Here is a 23,784-nt window from a genome sequence, read left to right as displayed (position 1 = left end):
AGAGGGACATCATGCTTGGGAGTGTGGAGGGACAGCACAGGAGGGGAAGACCCTCTATGAGGTGGATTGATTCAGTGACTGGGGTAATTGGGATGGGAGTGTCAGAGACAGTGCGATTGGCACAGGATAGGGCAGGGTTTGGGGCTGTTGTACATAGGGTCGCTATGAGTCACAAACCACTCGATGGCACACAACAACAACAATGGCTTAGTGATAAGAAATTGCTCTGTCAACCCAAAGGAATGCATTTCAAATACACCAGCTGTTCTACATGATGGGCAATCTCCTCCTTTGTGATTTACTGCCTCTAAAAACTCAATGGAGGGTCAACTTCTGACTTGATGGTACTCAACAACAACAATTATTGGACACCTATGTGCTTCTTGAGGAGCAGCAGTTCGTATAGCCCTGGTGTGTCCACTTGCCATACAGTGGTAACTTGTGGTTGCTGTGAAGCTGAACACTGTGACACTGATGTGGTGTCAAATGCGTTAATGGTTACCCATGGTGGACAGTGTTTGGTGAAGCTCCCCAATTATAACATGCTTGGAAACAGGAGTGGCGTCCACTTCCAATAGCTTGCCTCCGGAAACCCTATGAACTTGGAGAAAGGACAAAAGTCACACAAGTGTTGAGGACTTTCGTTCATGGGGTCGCTATGAGTCACCTATGACTTAATGGGATTCAACAACAACAACAACATGTGCCAGACATCAAGAATTTAATGGTGAATAAAATAGAAAGGATTCCTGTCTTATTGCAATATACAATTCAGATAAGTAAATTTTCCCTTTAACAACAATGCAATGCATGATATAATGGGAATAATAAGCTCAGAAGAAAGGTATTTTATTCAGTCCAGGAGATGGTATGAATTAGGAAAGGCTTTTGAGAGGTAATATAATATAAAGTGATACATGGCCCTCATCATCCTCTATAAAAAAAATCCAAAAAACAACTAACTAGTGGAAGAGTATTCTTAAGCAGACAGAGTAGCACCTTGTGAAGGTTTCATGGCAAAAAAGTGTGTGGTTTTCCTGTATAGTGGGGAGAGTGAGAGAAGTGTGAACAAAGGAGTAGTAAATGAAAGAGATTGGGTGTGTACCTGGAACAATGAGACATCAATCTGGTTGGAGATTGGTAGGCCTGGTAGGTTAGAAGGCAAAGAAGTCTATGTCCTAGCTGGTGGTCACTGGAACTTATGAGCCAGGAGAAGGTAATATGGGAAAGTATTGTTTTAGGAAGATGAATCCATGAGTATGATGTATGGTATAATGTTCCAGTAAGAATTCAAGGCTGTAGTAAAGGTTTAATTAAAGTTTTTGAGGATTTTTCTTTTTCAACTTTTTATTATGATCTGAATAAATGCAGAAGGTATTCCATTCAACCATTCATACACATTTTGCTTTATATCATTGATTACAGTCCCCACTCGGTATCATTATTCTTCCCACTACCTCTCTTTGGTTCTTGTTCCCATTCATCACTCCATCCTCTTTCTCCCTTAAATGTATTTTTTAAAGTTACATTTAAGGGATCTCTAGTGGCCTAGTGACAAGAAACTGCACTGCAATCCTAGAGGTGCACAGTTTGAATCCACCAGATGCTCTGCTGGAGAAGGAGGGGAAATCTCCTCCTGTACCAGTGAGCTCTTATCTGACCACACACACACACACAAAGTTACATTTAGCTCTATTTCTTTATTAAGTAGTTGTTTCTCCTCTTTTCCAGCTCATAGTGTTTCCCAGCAGAATGGACAAATCTATGCAATCTGACCACACTGCTATTAGATGACTACAATGGTTCTCTCTATGATGTGAATGGAGATTCAAGGGGCCAGAAATTATGGCCAAACTACTATGAACAGGCTCACAGGATTGTTTTTGTGCTAGCCTCCAGTGATGTAAAACACTTGCAGAAAATGATGACCATCTTATCATGTCTACTGTCTGATCAAAGAGTGGCAGGAAAACATATCTTACTGTAAAACTGCTTTTGAGCTCAGCATCCCTTTCCTGTTATGTGCCTTAAGGAGATACATGTGTGGGATGAACGACACAATCATCTTTTGTCAAGGTTAACTAGATTATCTTCTTTGCTTATTAGGGTCAGTGAAGTACAATGGCTTAGCTTTCTCTAGGCTGTTTTTAGGGACCACTGTATCACATATTTCTATGGAGGACATATTTTCTAATTATACTGGTGAAGCAGAGTCCAACTCATGTGTTAAGGAGTAGATCTGCTCCATAGGAGTTTCAAAGGCTGATTTTTGTGGCAGATTGCGAGGTCTTTCTTCTGTAGCACCACTGGGTAGAATCAAACTGCCAACATTCAAGTTAGCAGCTAAGCATAAGTCATACATTTTACCTATGGACCTACTTGACATTATAAGAGTACTTATGAAGGCAAGCATCAAAAGAAAATGGGGAATAAAGTCTGAATCTACTACCTCATGTCCTTTGACTTTTCCTGAAGACTGATTTTTGCCATTTCATTTTGTCTAGTTTCAATCTGTAACATTTTCATCTTGTCTAGTTTGAATCTGTAACACAATCTTTTCCCTTAGCAGATTGTTCCTAGTTGAGTAACCAATACTTACCTCAGGGTAATAATTCAAGTCATCAGTAAATCCCCACACATCTCCCAGCCATTTTGGCCTTTTCATTCCTCATTAGCATCCCTACCAGAACAATGACAGAGTTTTGGAGGTTATGTAAAAACTCCCATTGTGTTCATACCCCAGTTTACAATTCTAATTAAAGTCTGATGTCATAATATAGGGAACATGAAAAAAATGAGACCTTTTGATTATTTTGGATTCCAGTTATTTGTGCTGTTTCTTCCTTCCATTGTGAGCTGGCTAGAAAAACTCCTGGCTCACCTTAATGTCCATATAACAGTTGTGCCAAAGCTCCTTATTCTTTGTCTCTATTTGTTTCACTCTTTTCTCTTCTTCCTTCCCTTTCTCCTATGTCCTATCTAGCCTAGTAAATAAACAAGACAAGAAGAATTCCCTAATGTCTTGTGATATTGTTGAGTACCTATACCACAAAAGGCTAATAAGTGAGAATAAGTCTCTATGCTGAGTGGTAAGTGTCAATCTATTCCTTACATCTCCCTCTTACATCCAGCCAATTTGTTTGTTCCTTAGCCCATTCCATAATCAAACCCATATGTTTGGTTTGGGCAAAGATTTGCCCAAGCAGGTAACATCTATAGTAATGACTTATGACCCAATGGTGATAATAAATATGACATTCTTAAAATGTGTTCACTTCTGTTTTCTCATTAGGCCTTTCAAAACAGCTCTTGAAGTTTTAATACCTCCATTTTAGAAATAAGTAAGATAAGGTTCAGACATTCTAAGTGGAAGTCCATGATCATAGATCCAAGACATTACACTATTGGACTAAAGGGCCTTAACTATGGTATTATTTATCTTATAAGTAGTCATTATTGAGTATCTCTTGGGAGATCCTTGAGCTGCTTTGAGCATAGCAAGGCTTATGCAAACCTCTGCTCTCCAAATTAGTTACTGGTACTGTGGGCTACATGGGTCCCAGACTCTAGGGTTGGAATCTTCTTTTTGTCACAGGGCCTTGTTCAGTCATCAAAGCCCTTCAAAGAAGAAACAATCAGCCATAATTGAAGAACTATTCTGGATACTAGCTGTCATTGGGAATAAATATGAAAAGCTATGTAGCTGTAAAGAGTGAAAGACTCAATATTAAGAAATTCAACCTCTGAGAACACCAATAGTTCTAAACAAAGTTACTCATTCAGCAGGTACTGAGCTACTGAGCAGGCTCTATTGAATTTATTGATAAGACTAGATATAGGAGTCACTCTTTAATATAAGAAGGAGGAGTTCTAGGATATGGTACTTGGATTTTATGCGGTGCCAAAATAATACCTCAAGATCAATTGGCCCAAATAGAGCTAAAGAAGTGACTGGGATTGTGAAATGCACACCCCTACACAAAACTGTTGTTGTTGTTATGTGCCGTCAAGTTGTTTGCGACTCATAGGGTCCGTATGTACAACAGCTCTAAACCCTGCTCTATCCTGTGTAAATCACATTGCCTCTGACACACCCATCCCGATCACCCCAGTCACTGAATCAATCCACCTCATAGAGGGTCTTCCCCTCCTGCGCTGTCCCTCGACTCTACCCAGCGTGATGTCCCTCTCTAAAGACTTGTCTCTCCTTGAAACATGTCCAAAGTATGCCAGACGAAGCCCCAGAATCCTTGCCTCCAAGGAGTAGCCTGGTTTAACCCTCTCTAGGATGAATCTATTTGTTTTCTTGGCAGTCCATGGTACATTCAATACTCTTCTCCAGCACCACAGCTCAAAGGCGTCAATTCTCCTTCCATCCTCCCTAGTCATTGTCCAACTCTCTGATGCATAACAAGTGATTGCAAAGACCATGGCCTGTATCAGGCGCACCTTCGTCTCCAGAGAGACACCGTTGCTCTTGAGTACTTTAGAGAGGTCCCTAACAGCAGACTTTCCCATCGCAATACGTTTTTTTATTTCCTGGCTGCTGGTGCCAAGAGTGTTGACTGTGGAGCCGAGCAAACTGAAGCTGTGAACAATCTCAATCTCTTCGCCATCCATCCTGATGCTACCGATTGGTCCAGTGGTGAGAATCTTTGTCTTCTTGACATTGAGCATCAGTCCATACTGAAGGCTGCAGTCCTTGACCCTCTGCAGTAAGTGCATGAGGTCCTCCTCAGTTTCAGCGAGCAGGGTTGTGTCATCAGCATAACGCAGATTCTTGATAGATCTTCCACCAATCCTAATGCCACGCTTCTCCTCATAGAGCCCAGCCTCTCGGATAATCTGTTCTGCATACAGGTTGAAAAGGTATGGAGATAGGACACATCCCTGGCATGCACCCTTCCCAATTTTGAACCATTCAGTGTTGACCTGCTCTGTTCTGACGACTGCCTCTTGGTCCAAGTATAGGTTTCGCATTAGCACGATTAAATGTTCTGGGATTCCCATTCTTCTCAGAGTCAGCCACAGTCTGTTATGATCCACGCAGTCAAACACCTTTGCATAATCAATGAAACAAAGATAGACATTCTTCTGGTATTCTCTCCTTTCAGCTAAGATCCATCTAACACCAGCTACAATATCCCCAGTACCACGACCCCTTCTAAACCCAGCCTGGACTTCTGGCAGTTCTCTGCTGATGTACTGTTCCAGTCGCTTTTGGATAATCTTCAGGAGAATCTTACTTGCATGTGAAATCAATGCGATCTCTTCCAGTCAGTTGGCCAAGTGGTTGTTCTCCAGATTTCTTGGCACAGCTTGGTGAGCACATCCAGGGCAGCATCTGTTAGCTGAAATATGTCAATTGGTATACCATCTATTCCGGGGGGCTTATAATTTGCTATTTCCTTCAAAGCAGCTTGAACTTCTGCCTTCATCACCATAGGCTCTTGCTCAAAATCTGTTTCATCAAATTCTTCTGTACCTGCCAATTCCTTTCGATACAATGACCCAGTATATTCCTTCCATCTTTTTTTTGATACCTCCTGGATCATTTAACATTCTGCCTAAAGCATCCTTGATTGAAGCAACTCGAGGTTTGAATTTGTTCTTCAGTTCCTTGAGCTTAAGAAATGCTGAACGAGTTCGGCCCTTTTGATTTTCCGACTCTAGCTCCTCACACATTTCATTGTAATATTTTGCTTTGTCATTCCGTGCTGCCTTTTGGAATCTTCTGTTCAGCTCTTTAGTGTCTTGAATCCTTCCTTGTGCTTTGGCTTCTCTACGTGCCAGTGCAATCTTCAGAGTTTCTTCTGACATCCATTTTGGTCTTTTCTTCCTCTTCTGTCTTTGTAATGACCATTTGCACTCTTCCTGGATGATACATTTAACATCCTCCCACAACTCATCTGGTCTTCGCTCATTAGTTAGTGTTCAAGGCCTCAAACCTGCTCCTGAGATTATTCTGAAATTCAGGTAGGATGAAATTAAAGTCATATTTTGGCTCCTGTGGATTCGGTTTAATTTTCCTCAGCTTCAGCTTGAACTTGCATATGAGTAATTGGTGGTCTGTTCCACAATCAGCTCCTGGCCTAGTTTTCACAACTGATATTGAGCTTCTCCAGCGGTTTTTTCCACAGATGTAATCGATCTGATTCCTATGCATACCATCAGGTGAAATCCATGTGTATAACCTACATTTATGTCTCTTAAAAAACATATTTGCAATGAATAAGTCATTGATTGTGCAAAATTCAATCATTCTATCTCCAGCTTCATTTCTGTCACGTAGTCCATGTTTTCCAACTACTGATTCTTCTTCCCTGTTCCCAACTTTTGCGTTCCAGTCGCCCATTATTATCAATGCATCTTGATTGCATGTTCGATCCATCTCTGCCTGTAAGAGTTGGCAGAAGTCATCTATTTCTTCTTCTTTGGCTCTGGTTTTTGGTGTATTTATCTGAATGATAGTGGTGTTCACTGGACTTCCTTGTAAGTGTATGGATATAATCCTATCACTCACAATGTTGTACTTCAAGATGGATCTAGAAATTTCTTTTTTAACTATGTAAGCAACTCCATTTTTCCTCACCTTTTCATCCCCAGAATAATATATCATATGATCATCTGACTCAAAATGCCCCATGAATAAACAGGAAACCCTTGTCTCCTACTCTTTGGGAATTTTCATCTGATCTGCCCAGCAGTCACTTTCTTTTCATTGAACACATGTCTCCTGAACTGGTTCTTCTCCTATTTCTGTACTTGAAATGTCTCCCTAGGTTATTGGGGAGGAAGGGGCAGATGTTCAATAAATGCTTATGGCAAATGTTGCCATGGATGAAAGTGTGAAGTTTTCTCCCTCGTCTATAAGAACTCATGCAAGACTTAGAAATAAAACCATTGAACTATGGCCAACCAGGACGCGGTGCTGAGCAGGATACCTAAGCACATCAGTGACCGCCTCATCAGCTTGCAGAGTGCATCTGTGGTCTATGACCTGCTGACCATCGCTCTGGGAAGGAGAGGCCAGTATGAGATGCTGTCGAGTGCTTAGAGAGAGCCATGAAGCTTGCTTTCGAGGAGTTCCACCTCTGGTACCAGTTTGCCCTGTCGCTGATGGCTGCTGGAAACTCTGCCCGTGCCGTGAAGGTGTTGAAAGAGTGCATCCGTCTTAAGTCTGACAATGCCACCATCCCACTCCTCGCCGCCAAGCTGTGCATGGGCTCCCTTCACTGGTTGGAAGAGGCTGAAAAGTTTAGTTACTTCAGGAGACTCTCAACAGGGCTCCCATTATTCCAAGTGCAAAATTCAGAGATACAATTCATAACAAAAGTATACAGGCTAGAGAATGGCCCCTTGGTGCACTGTCAACTTTGTATTGGAACACCAAATTTTAATGAGCACTGACATTTACTTGCCTAAACAAATGTTAAATTATTATTTTAAAAATAGTTTAAAGACGTAAAACTCAATTAGCACTGATGATTCAGTGGAATACCCTTCCACACCAGGCTGATGGTTTCCTTCATTCTGGAATGATCTGTGTCTTGTTTATGCCCTAATACACAAATGTCTAAAGAAAAAAATAAAAACTTGAAAAACCAAAAACCCAATGGGAGCGAGCTGGTACTGAGTCAGCATTTGTGTTTTCTGAGCCTCAGTTTCCTTTTTATAAAATGAAAATAAATTCCGAGATCATATAGAGCTCTAAAACTCTATGAACACATATGAAGTCTGTTGATGTTGCTATGTTATTTACAAATAAAGCTGGCAGAAAAGAATCATTAGTTGTTCACATCTTTTCATTCTCTATTAGCACTTACAAACCAGGAACCTTCAAAAACAGGAAGAGAAACTTCTTTTTATGTCCCATCTCTTTTAAACGGACAAATCATAAAGTCCAATGAGTCCTTCTGTCCCAATAAATCCAAGATCACACACTAATGTAGCCCTTGTCGCTAAAGCACAATGATGAAGGGCATTAAAAGAAGTCACCTGCACATTTTTTTAACACCTGCACATTTTTATGTCAACTTGACTTAAATTATTGCAGTTTAAGAATTTCCTTGCTTAAAGAAATGGTAAAACTGTCACTATATGCAGATGATATGAGAGTGTACACAGAAAACCCCAATGACTCAACACAAAAACTGTGAAGAGTTAATAGGCCAGTTTACTAGTGTGGCAGGATATAAGATCAATATCCAAAAATCTATAAGATTCCTCTACAGTAACAAAGAGAACTCAGAGACTGAAATAAAGAAAGCAATACCATTTACAATAGCCAACCACAAATTGAGATGCTTGGGAGTGAACGTAACTAGAGATACACGAAACTTATACAAAGAAAACTATAGAGCATTTCTGAAAGACACAATAAAAGACCCTAAAGAAATGGGAAAATGTGTCCTGTTCATGGATAGGAAGACTCAATATGGTAAAAACGATAATCTTACCAAAAGCAATCTACATGTTCAATGCAATCCCAATCCAGGTACCAAATTCATTTTTCAAGGAGATTGAAAGGGAAATTATAAAATTAATTTGGAGAGGCAAGAGACCCTGAATAAGCAAAACACTTCTGAGAAACAAAAATGAGGTTGGAGGCATAGCACTTATCCCTGACCTCAAAACCTACTCCACAGCAGTGGTAATCAAAACAGCATGGTACTGCTGAAAAGGGACGCTGTGGGTTTCAGGGTGAAGCTAAGAGAATACGCCATCCCCTTTTCCTTATGACTCAGGGTGAAGTCTCTCTCAGGGAGGAGTGATAGGGAATGGCAAAGGACACACTGACAAAGAAGATTAATCAGAACTGGCTTTGACAAGCACTGTGGCATTTGGACAAGAACAAACTGGGAGGAGGGTAGAGAGAATAGTGCAACAATGAATGAATGGAAACCCAAAATCTCTGTATATGTTTATGAAAATTAATAGAATATAATTATAGGAAAAAACAGCATGGTACTGGTACAATGACAGGCACATCCACCAATGGAACAGAATTGAGAACCCAGCAATAGACCCAGCTATGTATGGTCAACTGATATTCTACAAGAAAATCAAAGCTATCAAATGGGGAAATGATAACCTCTTCAACAAATGGTACTGGCAAAACTGGACTTCCACCTGCAGAAAGCTGAAACAGGATCCACATCTCTCACCATCCACAAAAATCAACTCAAGGTGGATAAGAGACCTGGGAGTAAAGCCCAAAAGTGTAACATTCTTAAGAGACAAACTGGGATCAAGCTTAGAAGCGTTAGTCCAATGTATAAAGAGACTGTCAAATACAACCAGAAATGCACAATCTAAAGAGGATAAAATTGATACATGGGACCTTCTAAAGATTAAATCTCTATGCACATCAAAACCTTTTTCCAGCAGCATAAAAAGAAAATCTAGAGGCTGGGAGCAAACATTTGGTAATACCACAAGAAAAAGACTGATAACCCAATTACAAAATGGGCAAAAGACATGGAAATAATTTTCACACAGGAAGAAATTCGAATGGCAAACAGACACATGAAGAAATGCTCCAAATCACTGGCAGTAAGAGAGATGGAAATCAAAACCACAATGAAGTACCATCTCACTCCAGTAAGAGTGGCAAAGTTTAACAGGGCAGCAAGTAATAGATATTGGAGAGGATGTGGTGAGAAAGGAACCATTATTATAGAATGAGTATAAGGATCCAGGAGGGGTGGGAGAGGCTGGAAGTAGAGGGATGTGAATGTGCAGGGGGAGGAAGGGATTAATCATTGGGTTGTACAATTTGACGGGTGGGGGAGTGAGGGTAATTCAAAGAATTTGTTCGAATTTGTATTAGAATTTTGTAAATAAACTAATGAAAAGGGAAAAAATCAACTTAGGGAGGGAGAGTGGGTAAAATGTGCAACAAGGAATGAATGAAAATCTAACTTTTCTGTAAACTTTTGTTAAAAAGGCAATTAAAATAAAAATTTTTTATTTTAAAAAACAAACCCACACACACAAAGAATTTCCTTGCTTAAATAAATGTCCCAGAAGAAAAGCATCATTTATAAGAATATGATCTATGTATCATGATTCCACACCATGTCTTTTTGTTTGTTTGTTTGTTTTCTCAACGTCAAAACTTGTTAAAGCAAGGACCTTGTCTACAGAACCAAGATCTGTGGAGACTTTCTCAAACTGGCTGAATATAGCACCTTCATTTGCTGACAAGAAGGCCTCAACATCTGCAGTCATCTTTTCTCCAAGTTTCCTGAGAGCTCTTATTTTTATCTCCACCTTCTGTTGAGTACAAAGATGTCTTTTCCAATTTTCCTTCCATCAGATTTGAGGACCTCTGGAGTTTTAAAAGCCTGGTTGATCGCTGCCTGAATAGCCAGTTGCATTCTGCTTAGTTCATCTACCAAGTCAAATTTCCAGACATAATTTTCTTCAGTGAATCATTAAATTCGTTTAGCTGCTTCAGTGTTTTCTTTTAGGTTTTTTCATATTTCTCTGTATCAAGTTCCTGTCTGCATTCCTCCAGATCTTGTAATTGCTGCATTAGTCTATCCAAGTCTTCCAAGTTCTGCATTAATTTGCTGGTCTCTGTCTTTTCTCTGGAAGCCATTTTAATCTCTGAGGGCTTTAGCCCAGAGGACACAGGCAAAAAGATGGATAACTATTTTTCAGTTGGTAACAAATGTGGATCTCTTCAAGTCAGTTGACCAAGAAGCTGCCTTCCAAATTTTTTGGCCTAGACAAGTGAGCACATCCAATGATGCATCTGTTTTTTGAAACATAGAAATTGGTATTCTGTAAATACCTTGGGCCTTATTTTTTGCCAGTGTCTTTGGTAAAGTTTAAACTTCTTCCTTAATTACCATTGGTTCTTAATCACATTCCACTTCCTGAAATGGTTCAGTGTCGATCAATTAATTTTGATACGATGACTCTGTGTGTTCTTTCCACTTTCTCTTGATATTGCTTGCATAATTCAATATTTCGAACATAGAATTTTTCAGTATTGCAACTCGAGGCTTGAACTTATTCTTCAGTTCTTTCAGCTTGAGAAATGCTGAGTGTGTTCTTCCTTTAAGTTTTCTAACTTCAACTTTACGCACATTTCGTTGTAATACTTTGCTTTGTCTTCTGAAGTTGCCTTAGTAATCTGCTCAGCTTTCCTACTTCAGCATTTCTTCTTTTTGTTTTGGCATCTCTGCATTCTAGTGCAATTTTCATTCTCTTATTACATCCATCTTAGTCTTTTTTTTTGTCCTGTATTTGTACTGACCTTTATTCATAGATGATGTCCTTGATGTCATCCACAAATTATCTAGTCTTCAGTCACTAGTGTTCAGTGCATTAACTCTGTTCTTGAGATGGCTTTTTAAATTTTATTTGAGTTAGAGTCAAGGCACTATTTGGTTCTTGTTGACTTGTTTTTATTTTCTTAAACTTCAGCTTCGCCATCAATCTTTGTACAGGTATAGTCATTCTGATTCCTATGTAGTGCATCAGTTGAGGTCCATGTGTATGAATTACTGCTTAACATTTTCTTTTTAAAATATATATGTGATCAATAAATATTTTCTATCATTTGATCATCAGGCTTCTTCCTGACACCAAGGCCCTATATCCTTATTCTTTGTTTCCAACTTTGGCATTCCAGTCACCAGTTATTATTAGTCTATAATATCATTCATATTATAATAGTATAATTATATTATTTATATAATAATAAATACATAATTATTAATATTATAATATTCATGAACATTAATGGATATTGGTTATATACTTGATTGCATAATAAATATGCATATTAATTACATATTTGATTGGTTTTAGACTGCAAAGTTTTTAGAAGTCCTCAACTTCATTCATCTTTGGCTTTAGTGTTTGTTGAGTTTTTGAATAATGGTTTTATTAACAGGTTTTCCTTGTATGCAAATAGATAGTATTGTACTTAATGTTAGATCTTGAAGTGTTCTTTTTGATAAGGAATGTGACGCCATTCCTTCTTCTCTTTGTCATGATCACATAGGTTTGACAGATAATATTTCTATATACTTATCTGTATGTGCTTGCTGTGTATATCCAGGTATAGTAGAGAAAATGGAATAAAATGATAAAAAAATTCCTAACTACAACCAAATACCTTTAGGGAATGAGTCTCTGGGATTTCACACTTTTGGGGGGCATAAGGTCAAATGGCATAAGATAGTTACAGAAACCATATTCTACATTCTACTTTCATGAATAGCTACTGGGATTGGCCACCAGAGTTCCCATAAAAGCTCTTAAGAGGCCATGTAAGGTACAACTATTGATCTATCCCAGTTTAGAGCAAAAAAGAGTGAAGAAAAGTAAAGACTTTTAGTCCAGATGACTTGTGTGTCATGTAAAGTTCAGACTCCACCAACTCAAGATTAGAAGAATTAGATGGTTGACTGGCTGCCACTGTTGACTGCTCTGAAAAGGATCACAACACAAGGCCCTTGATAAAGTAAGGGGGAAATGTGAACTATCAGAATCATAAAAGACCAGGATTGCTGGTGTGATGAGACTGATGGAACGCTCTTAAGCCATCTCTTAAGTCTGGAATCAAAATTATTTCCATGAATCAACTTTTAGCTAAATAACAAACAGGTATATAGGTGATCAATAACACTAGAATGGAAGACAATCGTTAGGAAAGTCAACCATATATGTGGTGGTAAGGGTTGAGTGTTCAAAATGGCTTTCCTTTTTTTTTTTTCTTTCTATCCCACTCCCATGCAGGACTTCTGCTTTGTATAATGTTGGAAATTTTCTTCCTGAAGACATTTTTCCCTTTTTAAAATTTATTATTAATTTCAGTAAAAATTCACAGAGACTTTGAATTTCCATTCATTCATGGTTGCACTTTTCTCCCCTATTTCATTGTTTTACAAACCCTCCCCCAGGTCCACTCCACCATGTAGCCTTCACTCTAGGCTCCTGTCATGACAAAAAATACCTTATCACGTATCCCTTTTAAACAGTTTTCTCCTTCATCCGTTTCAATGCAGTATACATTATTGAACCCATCTTTCCCATCAACCCCAAGGTCAGTTCTGTTTTACAACAGTGGCACCATGCAGTATTTGTTCTTTTGTGACTGAGATAGTTCACTCAGCATAATGTCCTCCATGGTCACCCATTTTGAATAATATTGCATGAGTTCCTTGTTTTTCAATGCAGCATAGTATTCCATTGTGTGAATATACCACAGCTTCTCTATCCATTTATTTGTTGATGGGCACTTAGGTTGTTTCCAACTCCTTGCTATTGTGAGCAAAGCCACAGTAAACATGGATGTGCATATATCTGCTTGGATGTCAGTTATAGTCTCTTTGGGGTATATTCCCAGTAGTGGAACTGCTGGGTCAAATGGTATCTCTATTTGTAACTTGTTGAGAAAGCGCCATACCGCCTTCCACAGTGGTTGCACCATTTTACACTCCCAGCAACAGTGAATAAGGGTTCCAGTTTCTCCACAACCTCACCAGCATTTGTTGCTTGCTATTCTGTTAAATTTTGCTACTCTGACTGGGGTGAGATGATATCTCATACTTATTTTAATTTGCATCTCTTAGATTTTGAACATTTCTTCATGTGCTTGCTGGCCATCTGAATGTCTTCTTCGGTGAAGTGTCTGTTCATATCCTGTGCCCATTTTTCTATTAATTTACTTTTATCTTGTTGTGGTGCTCAAATATTTTATAAATTCTGGGTATAAGTCCCTTATCTGATATGTCGTTACCAAATACTTTTTCCCAGTCGGTGGCTTCTCTTTTTACCCTGTTGGAGAAGCGTTTGGATGTGCATAGGGATTTGATTCTTAGAAGATCCCATTTATCTTCTTTATCTTCTCCTGGTTGCAGGTTTTTCAGGATACTTGAAAGACTTTATGTTGTGGATTAGGACTTCTAGCATTGTTCCCACCTTTTCTTTAATGAAATTTATAGTCCTTGGTTTTAGTCCTAGGTCCATGATCCTCCTTGATTTGGTTTTTGTATGTGGAGTGAGGGAGGTGTGGATCTTACTTGAGTCTTTTGCAGATACTTTTCCAATTTTGCCAACACCATTTGTTAAAAAGACTGTCATTTCCCCACTTAACTGATTTCATCTCCTTGTCAAAAATCAGTTGACCGTAGATAGATGGGCTGATTTCCTGGTTCTCAATTCTATTCCATTGATCTATGTGTCTGTCATTGTACCAGTACCATGCTGTCTTGACCACCACGGCAGTGTAGTAGGATTTTAAATCAGGGAGTGAGATACCTCCTACCTTTCTTCTATTTTTAAGGAGTGCTTTTCTTCTTCAGGGCTTCTTTCCATTCCAAACGAAACTGGAGATTACCTTTTCCATATCGTTGAAGAATGGGGTTGGTATTTGCATTGGGATTGCATTAAACGTGTAAATTGCGTTTGGTAGTATTGCGATTTTCACAATATTGAGTCTTCCTATCCTTGACCAAGGGATATTCTTCCACTTCTCAAGGTCTGAAAATGGCTTTCCTAACCACTGACTGTGAAATTGCCATATGGATGGGTGGGAATATATTAATCCTATTCACAAGAGGATTGACTAGTCTTATCAGTAAACTGAGCTGATTCAGCAGCATATTTTGAGAATCTCACCACTAGTAAAGAAGAAGCAAGAAAATACAGTGCACCTTTTTGGACCAGAGATTCTTGTAGCAGCCACAGAAGAGAGCCAGAAACATGACATAGAGCTAACTTTAGGACTGCTACCCCATGGAACCAGAGCTAGGAGACTTGGTCCAAGTTTCTTAGAGGATTGGACAAGGGGAGAGAGGCATAATTGGCAGGATTAAGAGCTCTGGTGGCCTAGTGACAAGAAGCTGCACTGCAATCCTGAAGGCGCTCAGTTCGAGGCCACCAGGGCTCCATGGGAGACGGATGGGCTGAGGTGCCTGTGAGCACATTTCAGAAGCTGTCCTGAATGATTGTATCTTGCTTCCAACCTGAATTATGATGTTCTTGTTATTATGTGCCGTTGAGTCAACCATGACTCATAGTGACCCTATGTACAACAACCCTAAACCTTGCTTTATCCTGTCCCAATCTTTGTCCTGACACACCTACCCCCATTATACCAGTCACTGAATCAATAAATCTCATTGAGGGTCTTCCTCTCCTGCGCTGTCCCTCCACCTTCCCAAGCGTGATGTCCCTTTCCAAGGACTGGTCCCTCCTTGTAATACATCCAAAGTATGTCAGATGAAGCTTCAGAATCCTTGCCTCCAAGAGCAGCCAGGTCTCACCCTCTCTAGGACAAACCTGTTTGTTCTCCTAGAAGTCCATGGTATATTCAATATTATTCCCCAGTGCCACAGCTCAAAGGTATCGATTCTCCTGTCATCCCTAATCATTGTTCAGCTTTCTGACACAGCAAGTAATTGCAAAGACTATGGCCTAGATCAGATGCACCTTAGTCTCCAGACTGATGTTGTTGCTTGTGAGTACTTTGGAGAGGTCTTTGACAGCAAACTTTCCCAGTGCAATTCATCTTTTAATTTCCTGGCATGAAGAGTGTTGATTGTGGAGCCAAGCAAACTAAAGCTGGTAACAGTCTCAATATCTTCACTATCTATCATGATGCTGCCATTCGTCCCAGTGGTGAGAATCTTTGTTTTCTTGATGTTGAACTTCAATCCATATTGAAGACTGTAGTCCCTGACCTTCTGCAGCAAGCACTTCAAGTCCTCCTCCGTTTCATCAAGCAGGATTGTGTCATCTCTATAATGCAGATTGTTGATGAGTTTTCCTCCAATCCTGATGCAACATTTTACCTTATAAATCCCAGCCTCCCAGATAATCTGTTTTGCATATAGATTGAAAAAGATGCAGAGAGGCATACACCCTTCCCAGTTTTTAACCATGCAGTGTTTACTTGCTCTGTTCTGACGACTGCCTTCTGGTTCAAGTATAGGTTTTGTATAAGCATGATTAAGTGTTCTTGGATTCCCATTCTTCTCAGAGTTAGCCACAGTTTGTTGTGCTCTGCACAGTCAAACACCTTTGAATAGGAAATGAAACACAGATAGACATTCCTCTATTACTCTCTGCTTCCAGCCAAGATCCAGCTAACATTCTCTATAATATCCCTAATACCATGGCCTCTTCTAAACCCACTCTGAATATCTGGCAGTTCTCTGTTGATGTGCTGTTCCAGTTGATTTTTTATAATTTAAAGCAGAATCTTGCTTGCATGTTCTATTAATGATATTGTTTGATAACTTGTAATACTGTTCTAAATCGGAGCATTCAAATTGAGACAGACTAGGAAGAAGGATTGGCCATCCACTTCCAGAATAGCAGGCCTTCGAAAACCCTATATACAATAGAGCACACTTAGACTAGCAGATATGGCAACTGAGGCTGAGTCCTCAAGAATGAAAACACAAAGGAGGAGGAACAGTTATAAGTATGCACTAGTGATTGGATCATGAAATGTGAACACCATGAATGTAGGAAAATTGGATATTGTTAAGAAAGAAATGGAATGCATAAATATTGACATATATTCAATACTCTTCCCCAGTGCCACAGCTCAAAGGCTTCGATTCTCCTTTCATCCCTAGTCATTGTCCAGCTTTCTGACACAATAAGTAATTGCAAAGACTAGGCATAGATCAGGTACACCTTAGTCTCCAGACTGATGTCTTTGCTCGTGAGTACTTTGGAGAGGTCTTTGACGGCAGACTTTCCCAGTGCAATTCGTGAAATGAGATGGACTGGCACGGGACATTATGAGTCAGACAATCATATGATCTACTAAGCTGGAGACAGAAAGGTGAGGAAAATGGGGTTGCTTTCATAGTTAAAAACTCATTTGTAGATCCGTCTTGAAATACAATGTTATGAGTGACAGGATAATATACTTACTCTTGCAAGAAAGTCCAGTGACTACCACTAGCATTTAAATATATACACTGACAACCAGAGCCAAAGAGAAGAAAGTAGAAGATTGCTACAACTTTTGCAGCCAGAGATCATTCAAACATGGAATCAAGATGCATTAATAATAATGGGTGACTGGAATGCAAAGGTTGGGAACAGAGAAGAAGGATCAATAGTTGGAAAACATGGTCTTGGTGATAGAAATGAAGCTGGAGATAGAATGATAGCATTTTGCACAATCAACGATTTATTCATTGCAAATACATTTTTCTAAGAAACATAAACACAGGCTATACATATGGATTTCATCTGATGGTATGCATAGGAATCAGATTGACTACATCTGTGCAAAGAATCGCTGGAGAAGCTCAATATCAGCTGTGAACACTAGGCCAGGTGCTGATTGTGGAATAAACCACCAACTACTCATATGTAAGTTCTAGCTAACGCTAAGGAAAATTAAACCAAATCCATGGGAACCAAAATTAGACCTTAAGTCTATCCCACGTGAATTTCAAAACCATCTCAGTAACAGATTTGAGGCCTTGAACACTAATAAGCAAAGACCAGATGAGCTGTGGGAGGATATCAAGAATATCATCCAGGAAGAGTGCAAAAAGTCATTACAAAGACAGAGGAGGATGGAAAGACCAAGATGGATGTCAGAAGAGACTCTGAGTATTGCACTAGAGCGCCGTGAAGTCAAAGCAAAGGGAAGAAATCAAGATATTAAGGAACTGAACAGAAGATTTCAAAAGGCAACATGGGAAGACAAACTATTATAACAAAATGTGAAAAGAGCTGGAGTCAGAACATCAAAGGGGCCGAGCTCACTCAGCATTTCTTAAGCTGAAGTAACTGAAGAAAAAAATTTAAGCCTTGAGTTGCAATACTAAAGGATGCTTTATGTAGAATATTAAATGATCCAGGAAGTATTAAAAGAAGATGGAAAGAGTATACAGTCATTGTACTAAAGGAATTGGTGGACACAGAAGAATTTCATGAAACAGCATATAAGCAAGAGCCTGTGGTGATGAAAGAAGAAGTTCAAGCTGCTCTGAAAGAATTGGCAGAAAACAAGCCCCCAGGAATTGATGGTATACCAGTTGACATATTTTAACAAACAGATGCTGCCCTGGATGTTCTCACCAAGTTGTGCGAAGAAATCTGGAGGATAACCACCTGGCTAACAAACTGAAAGAGATCTGTATTCCCATTTCAAAGAAAAGTGACCCAACAGAGTGTGAAAAGAAAAAACCTGAATTATATCCTCTTTAATTCCCTATATAGGGAATATGATGTTCTCTGTGAGCTGTTGCAAAGGATTTAAAACCCAGTGTTGTCGTTGTTATGTGCCATCGAGTCGCTTGTCACTCATAGTGACCCTATGTACAATAGCCCTAAACCCTGCTCTGTCCTGTGCCAATCTTACTGTCTCTGACACACCCACCCCAATTACCCCAATCACTGAATCAATCCACCTCATAGAGGGTTCTTCCCCTCTTGCGCTGTCCCTTGACCCTCCGAAGCATGATGTCTCTCTCCAAGGACTGATCCTTCCTTGCAACATGTCCAAAGTATGTTAGACGAAGCCTCAGAATCCTTGCCTCCAAGGAGCAGCCCGGTTTAACCCTCTCCAAGATGAATCTGTTTGTTCTCTTAGCAGTCCGTGGTACATTCAACACTCCTTTCCAGCACCACAGCTCAAAGGCATCAATTCTCCTTCTATCCTCTCTAATGATTGTCCAACTCTCTGATGCATAACAACTGATTGGGTGCACCTTAGTCTCCAGAGTAACAGCATTGCTCTTCAGTACTTTGGAGAGGTCCCTAACAGCAGACTTTCCCATGGCAATACGTCTTTTCATTTCCTGGCTGCTGTTGCCAAGAGTGTTGACTGTGGAGCCAAGCAGACTACAGCTGTAAACAATCTCAGTCTCTTCACTATCCATCCTGATGATGCCAATTGGTCCAGTGGTGAGAATCTTTATCTTCTTGATATTGAGCCTCAGTCCATATTGAAGGCTGCAGTCCTTGACCCTCTGCAGCAAGCGCTTCAGGTCCTCCTCAGTTTCAGCAAGCAGGGTTGTGTCATCTGCATAATGCAGGTTGTTGATGGAACTTCCACCAATCCTGATGCCACACTTCTCCTCATAGAGCCCAGCCTCCCAGATAATCTGTTCTGCATATAGGTTGAAAAGGTATGGAGCTAGGACACATCCCTGGCATACACCCTTCCCAATTTTGAACCATGCAGTGTTGCCCTGCTCTGTTCTGACGACTGCCTCCCGGTCCAAGTATAGGTTTCTCATTAGCACGATCAAGTGTTATGGGATTCCCATTTTTCTTAGAGTCAGCCACAACTTGTTATGATCCACACAGTCAAACGCCTTTGCATAATCAATGAAACATAGGTAGATATTCCTTTGGTATTCCCTGCTTTTATCCCTAGAGCAGTAAAATTGATGTTGGGATAAGTAGAAAGAGGAGTCGGAATGTGGAGGATATATTTGACCTCATGAGAAATTGGTTTTGTGTTGGGGGTTGTGATAATGGGTTCAGTCACCCTTATGGAGTTGGTAGAGGTGAGATATGGCCATCTCTACATTGTCCTTGCCCTTTTTACAATAGGAGATTTTTTAAAAGCAGGATTTTGTCCAGGGATAAAACTCAGAAGGTAGGAAGGTATGGAAAGAAGGGAAAATGGAAATGGGAAACACAAGAATAAAGAGTGCTATCACAATGTGAGGATGTAATCAATGTTAGGATGAATAATATGTGTGAATTGTTGAATAAAAAACTAAATTGCCAAAATAAAAGTTTGAAAAATAAAAGCAACTTAAATGACCAACCATAGAAATAATGGATTAATAAATTATGGTATGTTTATCCCATAGAAATACATTTAGCAGTTTAAAATGTAGCCACAAATATCAAAAGCATACATTTGGGAAAATTTTGCATTAACATGGTGTAACATAACATTCATATAAAATATAAAAACAAGCCTATAATGTTTATCGTTACATGTATAGTTGATAAAAGGAAGAAAAAGTTATTATTGATTATTTCTCTCTCTCTCTCTCTCTCTCTCTCTCTCTCTCTCTCTCACACACACACACACACACAGAGAGAGAGAGAGAGAAACCCATAGCCAGTTAGTTGTAGAACCAGGACTAGAAACCAAATTTCCTCATTTTTCTTTAACCTGGCTGAGTAATAGAGGGTTCAGAATCTGAAAAGCCAGCAAGCTCATTAACTTAGCTCCCTGTTTCTAGTAGCTAGGCCCTTTATAGATTAAAACACACTAAAGGAGCCTGATGGAGTAGTCATTAAAAAAATAATTAGCTCGTTAGTATTAAAGCAGAGGGAAAATGATGCTGTAAACTCCACCCACCCCAATTCTTTTCCTTTTATTTACTGGCCAAGAATGCTGAGTTTGACCTGCTTTGACTATCAGTTATCAGGGTAATGTGAAACATTAACAAGCAGACAACTGTTCCAACTTAGAGCTGAACTCCTTGCAGTACTTCTGTGTCATGTTTGACTAGCTCTGGCAGCATCTAGCAGCTGCTAAAGCATGGAAATCCCCCAGTCCAGAGAACAGAAAAGCTGCAAATGGTCTTCAGTGTATTTAAAATAGACTATTGGCTGCTCCTTGGAGGCAAAGATTCTGAAGCTTCGTCTGACATACTTCGGACATGTTGCAAGGAGAGACCAGTCCTTGGAGAAAGACATCATGCTAGGGAAGGTGGAGGGATGGCACAGAAGGGGTTAGGGTTAGGGCTGTTGTACATAAGGTCGCTATGAGTCGCAGGTGACTCGACAGCACATAACAACAACAACAATTGGCAAGATGCTGGAATTGAAATTCTAAATTTTGAACAACACAAGGTTTAATGTAAAGAGCCTACAGGGTAGTTAGAAGAAAATAGAATTCTGGAAATGAAAGGCAGTACACAGGTCCCGTCTTTCTCTGACCTACTTAGTCGTTCTCCTTTTCTTCCCTCAATTACTTAGTAATTGCCTTTACATTTCACTTTATTTAGGCCATGGTCTTTGCAATTATTTGCTATGCATCAGAGCGTTGGACAATTACCAAAGATGATAGAAGAAGAATTGATGTCTTTGAGTTGTGGTGCTGGAGAAGAGTATTGAACACACCGTGGACTGCCAAGAGAACTAACAGACATGTCTTAGAGTGGGTGAAACCAAGTTGTTCCTTGGTGGCAAGGATTTTGAGATTCTGTCTCACATACTTGGGGCATTTTTCCAGGAGGGACCAGTCCTTGGAGGAGGATATCCTGCTTGGAAGGGTGGAGGGACAGCACAAGAGAGGAAGAGCCTGGATGAGATGGATTGACTCAATAACTTGGGCAATGAAGTGACGTGTGCCAGAGACAGTGAGATTGGCTCAGGATAGAGTAGGATTCAAAGCTATTGTGCATAGGGTCTCTCTGAGTCATAGTCGACTTGATGGCACATAACAAAAACAACAACAGGCTGCTAAGACCTTAAAAATCTTAGAGAAGTGTACAGAACAGAACAAAAGATAATTTGGTTTATTATTTAAATAAAATTTTTATTATATACTGGTTTACTTACAAACAACTGGTTTACTTATAAAGTTAGTATACATTGTTTTTCACATGAGATCTTTCCCATTTCCTTTACTCACCCATCCCTCCACCCATCAAATTGTGCAACTCTATGATTAACAACTCCCCAGCCCCTGCCCATCCTTATTTCTCTGCTCCTGCCCTACCCCCTTGGATTTTCATACACATTTTACAATAATGGTCTTATACAGTATTTGTCTTTATGGAACTCATTTAGCATAAAGCTCTCTAGTTCCTCCCAAATTAGGCAGTGATTTACAAAATCGTTGCTCCTGCGTGCTGCGTAATACTCCATTATGTGAATATACCATAATTTCTCAATCCATTCAATTGTGGTTGCACATCTGGGCTGTTTCCATCTTCTTGCGGTGCTGAATGACACTGCTGTGCACATTGGTATACAAGTCTCAATCTGTGTCTCAGTTCTCATTTTCTCAGAGTATATTCCAAAGAAGACATAGATCATTTGATTAAGAAATGATATTAAGGTGACATCACAACAAAACCAGAAGAAATTAAATTGATAATATCAGAATACTATGAAAAGCTATACTCTTATAAATTTGAAAACCTAGAGGAAATGAACAAAGTCCTTGAAACACATGCGGTACAGATATGGAACACTTGACCAGACCCATCACAAAAGAAGACATTGAACAGGTCATAAAAAAGACTTCCCCATAAGAAAAGTCCTGGACCAGATGACTTCACAGTTGAATTCTGCCAAACATTCAGAGAGGATCTATCACCAATTCTACTTAGATTATATTAAAAAATTGAGAAACAAAGAACATTCCCAGAGTCATTTTATGAAGTAAGCATAACCCTAATATTAAAACCAGGCAAAGATATTACCATGAAAGAAACTACAGACCAATATCTCTGATGAATATACATGCAAAAATCTTTAACAAAATCCTACATGGAGGAGGAACAGTGGAAATGTATCCACATTTACAACATTCCTCTTACCAAAACCATTTATGGAAAATACGTACTGCATTGGAACATGTATCTCTGGATTGGAAATGATGATATTGTTAATACTTCTAGCCTTAAGCTTAAAAGACTATAATGTTCAAAATTATTTGTTATACATTTGCTTACATTTTCCCCTCTTTTAACAACTGGGATCTAGAGGGAAGAGAAAAGACCAGAGAATGGCCAAAATTATTGGGGCAGCTATTGCTGCCAGTTTAGGGCCTGTGTCAGGAAAAGGAATTCTTGCTCATATACAATGCCACCCAAAGATAATAAAGGAGGTCAGAAGTGCTTCCACTGTGGAAAGCTGGGCCACTTCAGTAGACAGTGTCACAGAAGAGAGCCACAGATAGGCAAGGGAGTAGAGAGGAAGCTCCCACTCACTTGCTTTAAGTGTGGCTCTGAAGGACACCTGACCAAGGTGGCCCACACTAGGTCCTCGTGGTAGACAGGACTGACAGGCCCCATCTCCCAGCTGGAAACAAAGGAGGACGCTTCAATGATTTAGACCCTCCCAGAAGAGCTGTGGGTGAGCATTAACATTACTGGTAAGTATATTCATTTTCTCCTGGACACAGAGCCTAATAATTGGTCCTAAAAGCCTTCTGAGGCCTCAACTCTTCTCACTATTTCTTAGTTGTTGGAATGGATGGAAAACCTCATAAGCAGTTCCTTACTTTACCTCTACCTTGCATTCGACCTTCTGAGTTGTAAAACAACCCAGGGGTAGATGAATTTCCTCCAGGACTTAAGAACCATAAATGACATAGCTGAGCCTCTACATCTTGAGGTTCCTAACCTCTACACTATAATAGACAAAGTGCTAGTCTATAGGCCTTTTATTGTAAGAACCACCTTCCCCCTGTAACTTGATTTATGCCACTATTAGAACCTCTACTCGGAATATTATTGCTTTTTAATTTTTGACTCATGTACTTTTAACTTGTTAGTTAAATTTGTATCTTCGAGGCTGCAACACTTCCACGATACATCTTCAAGGATATGAACATGTACAGCTAAGTGCAACTGATAACAGTGAATCTAAATTCCAAAATCAATCTCCATAATAGTCTATGTGTTTCCTACTGCCAAAGGGGCCCTTTAGAGTAGTGGGAGAAGATCTTCACCCTGAAACCTACAGCGTCCCTTTTCAGCAGGAAGTAGCTAAGAGAATACGCCATCCCCTTTTCCTTATGAATCAGGGTGAAGTCTCTCTCAGGTAGGAGAGATAGAGAATGGCAAAGGACACACTGAC

The 23,784-nt window shown here is 39.7% G+C and overlaps 1 pseudogene; it reads left to right on the top strand.

Moving 5' to 3' along the window:
* Positions 1-3,716, top strand: part of LOC102856164 — a 19,358-nt pseudogene extending 15,642 nt beyond the window's left edge.
* Positions 3,717-23,784: the final 20,068 nt, after the last annotated feature.

This window comes from Elephantulus edwardii, unplaced genomic scaffold (genome assembly GCF_000299155.1).
Source record: "Elephantulus edwardii isolate Elephantulus edwardi_28Jun2011 unplaced genomic scaffold, EleEdw1.0 scaffold00310, whole genome shotgun sequence".
Lineage (NCBI taxonomy): Eukaryota > Metazoa > Chordata > Mammalia > Macroscelidea > Macroscelididae > Elephantulus > Elephantulus edwardii.
Note: the sequence above shows the minus strand (reverse complement) of the source record. Positions and strands in the feature narration are given on the sequence as shown.